The sequence below is a fragment of the Pipistrellus hanaki genome (genome assembly GCF_964339955.1).
Source record: "Pipistrellus hanaki genome assembly, chromosome: 4".
In the NCBI taxonomy this organism is placed as follows: domain Eukaryota; kingdom Metazoa; phylum Chordata; class Mammalia; order Chiroptera; family Vespertilionidae; genus Pipistrellus; species Pipistrellus hanaki.
Genome location: NC_140506.1, coordinates 99402560 through 99413339, shown reverse-complemented (window position 1 = coordinate 99413339; position 10780 = coordinate 99402560).

Below are 10780 nucleotides of genomic sequence, written 5' to 3'. Positions count from 1 at the left end.
ATTGCTTATTAATTTAAGCTTAAGCCATTTCACTGTTGTAACCAACTGTTCACTCTTTTTTTCTTCCAACAAACACCATTAGAAAATTTGATAATTTTTTAATTATTTTTAGACAGGAAGAGAGAGAGAGAGAGAGAGAGAGAGAGAGAGAGAAACATCTGTGAGTTGGCCTCCTACGCATCCCCTACTGGGCATGTGCCCTGGCTGGGAATCAAGCCAGCAACCCCTTGGTGCATGGGCCAATGCCCAACCAACTGAACCACTCAGATCAAGGCTTGATAGTGACTCCCCTCCACACCCCATTTCCTTTACACAAGTCCTTGGGATTATGTAATAACATCAGTTCTGCTCAGACTGACAAGTGTTGGTTAAAATTACTATATGATTGAGGGGGGATCCAAGATGGCTGCGCGCAGGTGAACACCTAGCCCCAGCCGCACACAACAATTTCAATAAAATACAACTAAAATATAAAACGGACATTGCCCAGAACTACAGGAAGGTTGACTGACTGGAAATTCTACAGCGAGAAGCAAGGACAAAACCAGAAGGAGGCGTGGAGGAGCTGGAAAAGCCCAAGGTACGGAGACGCGGCGCGCGCTGAGAGGACGGAGCCAGAGAGGAGGGGGAGACGGAGTGCCTGGCGGGCGTTCCCTAGCGGAAAGGAGATAAAACTCCGACTGTGCTAGGCCCCCGACTGCTCTGAACCCCAGTTCCCCAGACCCCGGGGACCCAGGCTCAGCCATAGGGAGCCGGGCTGTAAGGTGGGACCCTGGGGAAGCGGCGGCGAAGGGAGGTCCCGGCGGCGCGCACACCACGCACAGAGAAGGGACGGCCGGCTGTGCCGCGGGATTGCCCTGATGGGAAGGAGACTGGGGCTCCAGACTGCTCTGAACGCCACCTCCAACTCCACTTCCAACTGAACTGAACCCCAATACCGGGCTCATTGGGGGACAGCATAGACTGTTTGGCAGCAGGCGAAAATCGAGGGCACCTTTCTCTCAGAGGTGCTGGCAGCGAGTACTGAAGGATCCGCATAGGGCGGGGCTGACGGAAGTCAAAGCTGCAGGCTCCACCCTGAAACCACCTCCCATCTGTAACTGCGAAATGCGACAACAATATAAATCACAAACAAAAGAAATGGAGGACAAAAAGCGTCTGGATATAGAGTTCAAATCTACGCTTATAAGGTTTTTCAAGAATTTCCTAGAAAAGATGGATAAGACCTATGAGGATATGAAAAGAGACCATCAAGAAATGATAAGGGAACAACAAGAAATAAAGAATACATTGTCTGAAATAAAACATATTTTACAGAGTCCTAAAAACAAAAGGGAAGATCGCAAGAATCAAGTCAAAGATTTGGAACATAAAGAGCCAGAAGACACTCCTTCACAGAAGCTAGAAGGCAAGAGAATCCAGAAAATTGAAAATAATGTAAGAAACCTCTGGGACAACTTCAAGCGAACCAACATCAGAATTATGGGGGTTCCAGAAGATGAGAGAGAGCAAGATATCGAAAACATACTGAAAGAAATAGTGACAGAAAACTTCCCCCACCTGGCGAAAGAATTAGACTTACAAGTCCAGGAAGCGCACAGAACTCCAAACAAAAGGAATCCAAAGAGGACCACACCAAGACACCTCATAATTAAAATTCCAAGAGCAAAAGACAAAGAGAGAATATTAAAAGAAGCAAGAGCAAAGAAGGTAGTTACCTATAAAGGAGCACCTATACGATTGTCAGCTGACTTCTCAACAGAAACCATGCAGGCCAGAAGGGAATGGCAAGAAATATTCAAGGTGATGAATAGTAAGAACCTACAGCCAAAGATAATCTATCCAGCAAAGCTATCACTCAGAATCGAAGGTCAGATAAAGAGCTTCACTAATAAAAAAAAAAGCTAAAGGAGTTCATCACCACCAAACCAGAATTATATGAATTGCTGAAGGGGGTTCTTTCAGAAGAGAAAGTAAACAAAGATAAAAATTATGAACAACAAATACGTAACTATCAACAAGTGAATCTAAAAACCAAGGAAATTAAAAAAAAAATCTGATGAACAATAGTAACTGTTGAATATAATAGAATCAGAGGTATGGAAGGGGAGTGAACTGATGATTCTTGGGGAAAAGGGGAGAGGGGGGCATGGGAAGAGACTGAACATAAACTGTGCACCTATGGATGAGGACAATGGGGGGTGGGGAAAGGACAGAGGGTGGGGTGGGAACCTGGTGGAGGAGAGCAATGGTGGGGAGGGGGGGAAGGAACATTTGTAATATAATAATATGAACAATAAAAACTTATTTAAAAAAAATTATATGATTGAAACACATTTTCACATTATTTACTCTATCATTTTTCACTATTTTAGGAGTATCAGACTGGGTACTGAATTAATAGCACTTGTCCAGTTGATTCTCAAAACATTTTCTCATTCATTTATGGGAAAGAAACATTATAATATTCAAACTTTAAATGAGCATTGACTTCATAAACTTTGTTTTTGAATTATTTGAGTTTAAAGAGCTTGTAAACTTAGTTATTTTGTCTTCCCTGATCTCCCAACCCATCCCCGCCCCAGAACCAACTATACAAGTTAGGTTTTTTGTGTAGAATTCCAAAATACTCTATGTATATATTAGTACATGAATCCTATCTAATAAAAGATAATATGCAAATTAACCATCACTCTGTCACAAAGTCCTCAGGGTCGGGACTACCCTCTGAGAGTGGGTAGTGTGAGCAGCCTGATGGAATGCTTACTTTGTCCACCCCAGCTGCAGAGGGCCTCTGGGCAGCGGGCACGGAGCGGCCGGGGTGGGGCCGTGGGGAACGCTGGAGGCATTGCCCTGGTGACAAGGCACGTGTTCTGTGCCTAGCCACAGATGGGCCTCTGGCCAGGCGGGGGCACGGATATACTTCATTTCCGTTAGTGTAGCCTTCATTTCTGATTGGACCCTTTTATGTCTTTGAAATTCTCACTAAGGTATTTAAAAGTCTCAGTCCCTTGAAGCTCTCACTGCGAGAGCCTCTGGGCAGTGGAGCGGCCAAGCCCCACAGAGAGCTACTGGCGCACGATTCCTGTGCAGGGCTACTAGTATGTTTGACCCATATTTTTAAACAAGTATACTATAAGCACTCTTCTGCATCTTCCATTTTTACTGAACCATGAATCTTTGAAATCATCTTTATCTGACTACATGGTCTAGAAGCATGTGAACATTGAGCAGGCGATCTGCTCATTCTTTTGTGCCTGATGAACGTCATCTGTCCCTCACTCTTGATTGAAAGAGCTTAGGCTTACTGACTACATTATTATTATTATTATTATTATTATTTTTAATATATTTTTTTTCCATTGATTTCAGAGAGGAAGAGAGAGAGAGGAACATCAATGATGAGAGAGAATCATTGATTGGCTGCCCCCTGACTGAAATCAAACCCAGAATCCTTCAGTCCACAGGCCGATGCTCTGTCCACTGAGCCAAACCAGCTAGGGCTGTGGTAGCTGTATAGTATTCCAGTTAATGGATACATATGTCTGTAAATATATGTGTCTGTACATATATATGTATAACTTAATTTAAATGCTACCTCCTGCCCACCCCCTCATTGGGAATCAAGCCCACAACCCTGGGCATGTGCCCCAACCAGGAATTGAACTGATGACCTTTCAGAGCATGGGGTGATGGCCAATGGAACCACACTAGCCAGGGTTTTGCCCATTTTTGAATCAGGTGGTTTCTTATTGAATTTTAGTTCTCCGTATAGTCTGATATTAATTCCCTATCAGACAATATGATTGGTAAATGTTTTCCTCCATTCTGTGGCTTGCCATTTTACTCTGTTCATAGTGTTTTTTTAATGCATAAACTTTTATAAAATTTTAAGAGTTTCATTGTTTTGGGTCTTAATTGAGGTCCTGATCCATTTTGAGTTAATTTTTTAATATGTTAGGTAAAGGTCCAACTTTATTCTTTAGCATGTTGATATCCAGTTTTCCCAGCACCATTTATTTTTGCAAAAACCATCATTTGGATTTTGATAGTGATTGGGTTGAGTCTAAATCTCCTTAGGTAATATTGACATTTTAGCAATATTAAGTCTTCCAGTTCATTAACATGAGTTGTATTTTCATTTATGTCTTCAATTTCAGCAATTTTTCTGTGGGTTTTTTTTTTTTTAATATTTTAAGGTTGTAAATTATCTTTTTTTTTTTGTTGGTTTATTAAATCAATTGGGGAGTCGTTGGTCAACATGAACATATAGGTTTCATGTGTGGGTTTCTATGTTACAAAATCTGCATATTGCACCATTTGTCCACCATCCAAATCTGTCATCTCATATTAGGACCTCCTCCCACCTCCTTCCTCTGGCACCACCACTCTGCTCTTTATGTTCATAAGCTTCAGTTTTATATCCCACATATAATGAAATCATGGTTCTTAGCTTTTTCTGTCAGAATTATTTCACTTAGCATAATGTTCTCAAGACACATCCATGTGTAGTAAATGGTGCTATTTCATCCTTTCTTATGGCTGGGTAGTATTCCACTGTGTATATGTACCACATCTTTATCCAGTCTTTTATCATTTTGGTTGTTTCCATGTCTTGGCCTCCATGAATAATGCTGCAATGAACATAGGGGTGCATATACCTTTGCGACTACATGATTTCAAGTTTTTCAAGTATATACCCAGGAGTGGAGTTACTGGGTCATATGGTAGCTCTATTCTTAATTTTTCAAGGAATCACCAGACTGCTTTCTGTAGTGGTTGTACCAATCTACATTCCCACCAGCAGTGAATGAGTGTTTGCTTTTTCCCACCATCTCTCCAACATTTATTATTGCTTGTCTTGTTGATAATGGCCACTCTATCAGGTGTAAGGTGGTATCTCATTGTAGTTTTGATTTGCATTTCCCTAATTGCCAATGAAGTTGAACATATTTTCTATATCTATTGACTCTGTATGTCTTCTTGGGAAAGAGGTGTTTTCAGGTTCTCTACCCACTTTTTTGATTGGGTGGTTTGGTTTTTAGTTTTATGAGTTCTTTACATATTTTGGAAATTAAGCCTTTGTCAGAGATACTGTTTGCAAATATCATCTCTCATCTGGTTGGCTGCCTGTTTTGTTGTCTGTTTCTTTTGACACCGATGTTACAGAAACACATCGATCGGTTCCCTCCTGCCTGAACCTGACCGGGTCGGGGAGGAGCCTCCAACCAAGGTACGAGCCCTGGATCAGAATCGAATCTGGGACCCTCTGGTCCATGGCCAACGCTCTATCCATGAGCCAAACTGGCCAGGGCTATCTTAAAAAAATGGCAACTCACATTAATATTTTTTAATTCTTTTTTTTTCCTTTGCCTTTCTGATTGGATATTTTTTGCTTTCTCCGATTCCAAATTCTTAATTTGATTCTTGACATCCTTTACTCCAAGCATGTCAAACTCACAGCTTGCTATTCTACTATTGACTCCCAATAAATTTTTTATTTCAGTTAGTGTAGTCTTCATTTCTGATTGGACCTTTTTATGTCTTTGAAATTCTCACTAAGATCCTTAAAAGTCTCACTAAGTCCCTTGAAGCTCTCATTAAGATCCTTGAGCAACCTTGTAAGCATTGTTTTGAACTCTGTATTCAAAAGTTTTCTTGCTTCCATTTCTTTCATCTGTGACATGTTTCTTTTTCTCCGCATGTTGGCTGTTTCCCTGTAGAGTCACTATGTCTCCGTGAGCTGGTAGAGTAGCCTTGTGTAGTACAGTGTTTCCCAAACTTCTCTCATGATGAGAATCACCTGGTGGAGTTGTTAAAATACAGATTCCTGAATCCCAACTAAGAAGTGCTAAATTAGAATTTTGGGGAACATATAGGTAAAATTGTATACAATTTTTAAACTAGAATTTTTGGGAACATATAGGTAAAATTGTATACAATTTTTAAACTAGAATTTTTGGGAACATATAGGTAAAATTGTAGTTGGGATTCAGGAATCGGTATTTTAACAACTCCACCAGGTGATTCTCATCATGAGAGAAGTTTGGGAAACACTGGTGTAGTAGGTGTCCCAGAGGGCCAATTGGCTTAGCCTCCCCAGCTACTCTAGTTGCGTCCCCGTGTGGGCTGTGTGCACAGTCTTGTTGTAGTTGAGAAAAACACTTTCCACTCTGGAAGCACTGACCTGCCCCCTCCTGAATTACTTCCTGATTGCTGGGCCCTGAAGGACAGCTTTCTGCCCCATTCCTGGATAAAGCCCTTCCTGGAGGACAAGGGACCTTCTTGCTGCCATCCAGTCCAGACCACAGGAAGGTGAGGATTTTGCATGCACTTGAGAAACTCGTCCTCCTTACAGCCCCATGGCCTTTTCCACACACCACTTTCAGCTGCTGACCAGGCCCCAACCCATTCATCACTTGACATATTCCAGCTGATGACCTGCCCCCACCCGCTCGTTGACTGGACCACCTTCAGCTGTCGACCTGGCCCGCTCACTTATTCCAGAAATCCCGCCCAATCGTTCAATGGACCAATGAGCCAGCAGCACTGGCCAGTCTGCCCTGCTCCTCACACAAGGAGGGCCTACCGCCCCAACTCTAGAAGTGGTGTTCCGTGCCTAAAAGCCCCAACTGCAGATGACCTGCTGACAGGTTGCCTCCGACCCATGGCCAAGATCCACATGCATGGGGAGACCAGCCCCCCCTTTCGGACAGCCAGGGGCCTCCATGAGCCCCGGGATCCCCCATCGCTCCCACCACAGGGTTTCTCACAATGCAGTGTCCTGCTACCCCCACGGCCCTGTCTATGGGCTTTGACATCGGGAGGGAGCTCTAAAGTCCCCGAAAGTCATTTTCCAATCTGGGGGCACTGACCCACCCTCCTGAGGTCCTTACTGGTTCCCAGGCACTGAGGGAAGGCTTTCTGCCCCATTCAGAGAAAACGCCCTTAAGGACAAGGGGCCTTTTTGCTGGCATCTGGTCTGGACCACAAGAAGGTGGGGATTTTGCAGCCACCCAGGACCCCCGACCTCATTCACAAAGCCCCATGGCCTTATCCACTGGACCACTTCCAGGTGTTGCCCATGGCCCCAACAAATTCTTGACTTGGCTGCTACTGGCTGATCACCTAGCCTACCCCCAAAAGCCCCCAGCCCCGTTGTTGAGGTGGCTGCTGCCAGGGAGCCAGGCCTGACTGCCCCAGGCCTTTTCCCGTGTCCCTGTCCAGCAGCCTTTCTCCTTACCTCACAATTGCTGGCTCTTCACCTGGCCCCCCTCCCTTGTTGACATGACTGCCTTCAGCTGTTCACCTGGCCCCGCCCCCTCATTGACTTGACCGCCTTAAGCCCTTGGCCTGGCACCGCCTCTTTTTCCAGAAACCCCGCCCACTCATTCATTGGAACAGTAAGCCAGCAGCAGTGGCCAGGCTGCCCAAAACCTCACACACACGGGGGGGGGGGGGGGGGGGGCGGGGGGGGGGCTACTGACCAACCTATGGATGTGGTGTTCTGTGCTTAAAAGCCCCAACTGCAGATGGCCTTCGGATCACAAATTGCCTCCCTCCAATTGCCCCAGTCAAGAGCATGGGGAGACCAGCCCCCACTTTCAGACAGGCAGGGGCCTCCATGAGCCCCAGGGGCCCCATCGCCCCCACCACTGGGGTGTTCACAATCCAGTGTCCTGCGACCCCCACAGCAATGGCTATGGGCTTTGATATTGGGGAGGGAGCTGTGTCAAGTCCCCGAAAATCACTTTCCACTCTGGGGGCACTGACCCGCCCCTCCTGAGGTACCCTGTTTCCCCGAAAATAAAACATTGTCTTATATTAATTTTAGCTCCCAAAGATGAGCTAGGTCTTATGTTCTGGGGTTGTCTTATTTTTCCATGAAGAAGAATACGGTACACATTTATTGTTAAATGAAAATAAAGGAATTTATTTCCTGTATATGGTACGGTGGAATGGTAGTTGTCAACAGAAACCAGACAAACTGTGAATCCTACACTATCAACAATTTACTCATTGATTCAATGACAGTCATGTCAACATCATCTGGAACATCATCATAACTATCCAATTCCTGAATTTCCTGGTGAATTTCTTGTGACTCCATTTCTTTCCCAATCAGTGGGCCAAAACACTCATGTGTAGCCAAGGGGGGCTTATTTTTTGGGGATGCTTTAGATTTCACTCCGAAGGAAACTGTAAGTAGGTTTTATTTTCGGAGGATGTCTTATTTTCAGGGAAACAAGGTACTTACTGGTGGCTGAGCCCTCAGGGCCATATTTCTGCCCCTTTCACGGGGAAAGCCAGCCCTTCCTTGAGGACAAGGGACCTTCTTGCTGGCATCCAGCCTATACCACGGGAAGATGGGGCTTTTGCGGCCATTGGGAACCCCCATCCTCATTCACAGGGCCCCATGGCCTTGTCCGCTGGACCACTTTGGGGTGTTGCCTCTGGCCCCAACCCATTCATTGCTGGGCCACTTCTGGCTGATGATGGAGCCAGGCCCCCAAAACCCCAACCTCCTTGCTTAGGTCGCTGCTGCCTGGCACTGGGCCTCATTGCCAGCAGGCCTTTCTCACCCACACCCCCAGCCACCTCCCCTCCCCGTTTCCCTGGCTACCAGCTTTTCACCTGATTAGGTCACAATTGCCTGCTCTTCACCTGGCCCCGCCCCCTTGTTGACATGACTACCTTCAGCTGTTCACCTGGCCCCGCCCCCTCATTGACTTGAGCGCCTTCAGCTCTGAGCCCGGCACCGCCCCCTGATTCAGGAAACCCCGCCCCCTGGTTCATTGGACCAATGAGCTAGCAGCACTGGCCAGGCTGCCATGCCCCTCAAAAGAGCCCCACCTCTGGAAGTGTTTTTCGGTGTTTAAAAGCCACAAGGGCAAGTGGCATTCTGCTCCCTGGTTGCCTCCCACCCAGGGCCCAGGTCCACAAGCAGGGGGAGACCAGCCCTTCCTTCCGACAGCCATGGGCCTCCATGAGCCTCGGAGGCCCCAACCGCCCCCACCACGGGGCATCTCACACGGAGTGTCCTGTGACCCCCACAGCCCAGTGTATGGGCTTAGACATCGGGGAGGGAGCTGTGTCAAGTCCCCGAAAATCACAAACAGATCCATCTTGAACATTTTGGTTCTCAACCAAGTTGTTCACAGGAAAAAATGTCTTGATTGTGAAACAAAACTTCAGTTCTCAACCCAACAAACCTTTCATGCTGATACCTGTATGACTAGTCACTCATTCGTCCAACACAAAGGAGAGAATGCATCAGTTTACAATAAACTTCAAATTGTTAACATCTCAGAAAATTGTGCTGTGAATATTTTCATTTTTGTTTGTTTTGTTTTGCTTTTGTTGCTTCTTATTATTATTAAACTAGAGGCCCAGGTAGAGTTCCTCAGCCTGGCCTGCGAACTTTCACAATCTGGAACCCTTGAGGCAATGGATGTCGGAGGGCCGGTTTCAGCCCAATCCTGGTAGGCCAGGCTGAGATACTCCACTGGTGCACAAATCCGTGCACTGGGCCTCTAGTATGCATATAAGATCTTTGGTTAATCTCTTCCTGCCCTTTCCCCTGTTCCCTTCCCTCTGAGATTCATCAGTCTGTTCCATGTTTCCATGCCTGTGCGTTGAGTGCCTGTCCCCTGGTGGGTACTGTGCATCATAGCTACTGGCTGGTCAGCTGGTTGGCCAGTTGTTTAGGCTTTTATACATATAGGTATGTACAATAAGTCCCCATGGGTCCTGAGAAGGTTAGTGATAGCAGCAAAGGGGAAAGTTATGAGAACAATGACTGAGCTTTAAAAAGAAATAATTGAGGCCCTAACTAGTTTGGCTCAGTGGATAGAGCGTTGGCCTTCAGACTGAAGGGTTCTGGGTTCAATTCTAGTCAAGGGCACATGCCCGGGTTGTGGGCTTGATCCCCAGTAGGGGGTATGCAGAAGGCAACCAATTGATGATTCCCATCATGGATGTTTCTATCTCTCTCTCCCTCTCCCTTCCTTTCTGAAACCAATAAAAATATATTTAAACAAAAGAAAGAAATAATTGCAAAACATGATAGAGGTGTTTGCATGTCTGATCTGACTACTGACTAGGGCATGAAAAAATCAATGATTAGCACAATTTTAAAACAAAAATAGGCCAGCAAGAGGGCTGATGTTGCTCGGCCAGCATGGCTCAGTGATTGAGCATCAACCTATAAACCAGGAGGTCACAGTTTCATTCCTGGTCAGGGCACATGCCTGGTTGCAGGCTCAGTGCCCAGTAGGGGTCGTGCAGAAGGCAGTCAATCCATGAGTCTCATCATTGATGTTTCTATCTCTTTCTCCCTCTCCCTTCCTCTCTGAAATCAATAAAAATATATTTAAAGAAAAAAGTGCTGATGTTGCTAAGGGTGTGAAGTGCTCTCAAAACAATGATCATAGGCAACTGAAGAGGTAAGAAAAATTGTTGATTTGGGTAAACAAAAAGCAGTTAGCCAGTGATAGCATTTTGGGAGCAATGATACGTGAAAAGGGGAAGATGCTACCTCCTGACCTCCTGAAAGGCTCTGGCGTGAGCGGTGGAAATGGTGCATTTAGCCCAGTGGGGTGCTTCGGTAAATGTAAAGGAAGTGGCCCTCATGATGCAGGGAGCTGCTGGTATTAGCGAAGTAGCTGTGATGATTCCTGAACGAACATCAAAAATATGTTGAGGCTGAGGGGTCTGTTGCTCAGTGTTCAGTTGTGATGAGTCAGACCGCTCCTGGAGAAAATTCCCAAGAGGACTCCCC